A 3372-nucleotide genomic window follows, 5' to 3' on the forward strand; every position below is an offset into this window, starting at 1 on the left:
GATGCTTTGGGGACACCTTGGGGACACCTTGGGGACATTGAGACAACCATGGGGATACCTTGGGGACACTTTGGAGACCCCTTGGGGACATTTGGGGACAGTGGGACACCCTTGGGGACACAGGGAAGGACATGGGGACATCCCTGAGGGCATTGGGACACCTTGGGGACACCCCTGGAGACACCCTGGGGACATGTGGGAGGGATGTTGGGACCCCTGGGGACACTTTGGGGACACCTTGGGGACATGGGGACAGTGGGACACTTGGGGACACTTTGGGGACACCTTTGGGGACATTGAGACACTTGGGGACACCTTTGGGGACATTTGGGAGGGATGTTGGGACCCCTGGGGACACTTTGGGGACATTTGGGGACACCCTGGGGACAAAAAAAAAACCCCAGGACACGGGGGACAAACCCTGGGGACGGTTTGGGATCCCCCCAATAAAGTTTGTGGTGTCTTGGAGATCCTTTGGGGACACCTTGGGGACATCCCTGGGGACAAAAAAAACCCCCCAGGACACCCCTGGGGACAAAAAAAACCCCCCCAATAAAGTTTGTGGCGTCTTGGAGATGCTTTGGGGACATTTGGGGTCATTGAGACAACCTTGGGGACACCTTGGGGACACCTCTGGGGACATTTGGGAGGGATGTTGGGACCCCTGGGGACACCTTGGGGACATTTGGGGACATTGAGACACTTGGGGACCCCTTTGGGGACATTTGGGAGGGATGTTGGGACCCCTGGGGACACTTTGGGGACATTTGGGGACAGTGGGACATCTTGGGGACACCTTTGGGGACATTTGGGAGGGATGTTGGGACCCCTGGGGACACCTTGGGGACATTGAGACAACCTTGGGGACACTTTGGGGACATCCCTGAGGACTTGGGGACACCTTGGGGACATTTGGGGACATTGGGACAACCTTGGGGACACCTTGGGGACATGGGGGACACTTTGGGGACATCCCTGGGGACATGGGGACACCCTGGGGACAAAAAAAAAACCCCAGGTCACGGGGGACAAACCCTGGGGACGGTTTGGGATCCCCCCAATAAAGTTTGTGGTGTCTTGGAGATCCTTGGGGACACCTTGGGGACACCCTGGGGACAAAAAACACACCCCAGGACACCCCTGGGGACAAAAAAACCCCCCCAATAAAGTTTGTGGAGTCTTGGAGATGCTTTGGGGACATTTGGGGACATTGAGACACTTGGGGACATCTTGGGGACACTTTGGGGACTTGGGGACATTTGGGGACATGGGGACAGTGGGACACCCCTGAGGACAACCTTGGGGACCCCTTTGGGGGCATTTGGGAGGGATGTTGGGGACACCCCTGGGGACACCTTGGGGACATTTGGGGACATTGGGGACACCTTGGGGACATTTGGGGACACTTGGGGACACCTTTGGGGACACCTTGGAGACACCTTTGGGGACACCTTGGGGACATTTGGGGACACTTTGGGGACATCCCTGGAGACATTGAGACACTTGGGGACACCTTGGGGACATGGGGGTCACTTTGGGGACACCCTGGGGACAAAAAAAAAACCCCAATAAAGTTTGTGGTGTCTTGGAGATGCTTTGGGGACACCTTTGGGGACACTTTGGGGACATTGAGACCTTTGGGGACACCCTTGGGGACATTTGGGAGGGATGTTGGGACCCCTGGGGACACCTTGGGGACACTTTGGGGACACCTCTGGGGACAAAAAAACACCCCCAATAAAGTTGGTGGCGTCTTGGAGATGCTTTGGGGACACCTTGGGGACATTGGGGACACTGGGACAACCTTGGGGACACCTTGGGGACAGTGGGACATCCCTGAGGGCATTGGGACACCTTGGGGACACCCCTGGAGACACCCTGGGGACATTTGGGAGGGATTTGGGGACACCTTGGGGACACTTTGGGGACAGTGGGACACCCTTGGGGACACCTTGGGGACATCCCTGGGGACATTGGGACACTTGGGGACACCTTGGGGACATTGGGACATCCCTGGGGACACCCTGGGGACATGGGGGGCACCTTGGGGACATTGGGACACCCCTGGGGACACCCTGGGGACAAAAAAACCCCCCCAATAAAGTTGGTGGAGTCTTGGAGATGCTTTGGGGACACCTTTGGGGACACCTTGGGGACTTTGGGGACACTGGGACAACCTTGGGGACATTTGGGGACACTTGGGGACAGTGGGACACCCTGGGGACACCTTGGGGACCCTTTGGGGGCATTTGGGAGGGATGTTGGGGACACCCTTGGGGACACCTTGGGGACATTGGGGACACCTTGGGGACACTGGGAGGGATGTGGGGACACCCTGGGGACATCCCTGAGGACATTAGGACACCCTTGGGGACCTTTGGGGACACCTTGGGGACATCCCTGAGGACATGGGGACACTTGGGGACACCTTTGGGGACATTTGGGGACACTTTTGGGGACATTTGGGAGGGATGTTGGGACCCCTGGGGACACTTTGGGGACACCTTGGGGACATTGAGACACCCTTGGGGACACCTTGGGGACACCTTGGGGACATCCCTGAGGACATTGGGACACTTGGGGACACCTTGGGGACACAGGGACATCCCTGGGGACACCCTGGGGACAAAAAAACACCCCAGGACAACCCTGGGGACAAAAAAAACCTCCCCAATAAAGTTGGTGGTGTCTTGGAGATGCTTTGGGGACACCTTGGGGACATCTTGGGGACACTTTGGGGACAGGGGACACCCTTGGGGACATTGAGACACTTGGGGACATCCCTGGGGACATCTTGGGGACATTGAGACACTTGGGGACACCTTGGGGACACCTTGGGGACATTTGGGAGGGATGTTGGGACCCCTGAGGACACCTTGGGGACATCCCTGGGGACATTGGGGACACCCTGGGGACACTCTTGGGGACATTGGAGACACTTGGGGACACTTTGGGGACATTTGGGGACAGTGGGACGCCCTTGGGGACATCCCTGAGGACATGGGGACATGGGGACAGTGGGACACCCTTGGGGACAGCCCTGGGGACACCTTGGGGACATTTGGGGACATTTGGGGACACCTTGGGGACATTGGGACACTAGGGACACCTGGGACATGGGGACACTTTGGGACACCCTGGGGACAACAGATATGGGGACAAACCCTGGGGACAGTTTGGGACCCCCAATGATTGTGGACTTGGAGATGCTTTGGGGACACCCTGGGGACACCCTGGGGACAAAAAACACCCTTGGGGACACCCTGGGGACAAAAAACCCCCCCAGGACACCCCTGGGGACAAAAAAAACCCAATAAAGTTTGTGGAGTCTTGGAGATGCTTTGGGGACACCTTGGGGACACCTTGGGGACA

This window comes from Myiozetetes cayanensis, unplaced genomic scaffold (assembly GCF_022539395.1).
Source record: "Myiozetetes cayanensis isolate MyiCay16 unplaced genomic scaffold, myiCay2020 scf566, whole genome shotgun sequence".
Classification (NCBI taxonomy): Eukaryota; Metazoa; Chordata; class Aves; order Passeriformes; family Tyrannidae; genus Myiozetetes; species Myiozetetes cayanensis.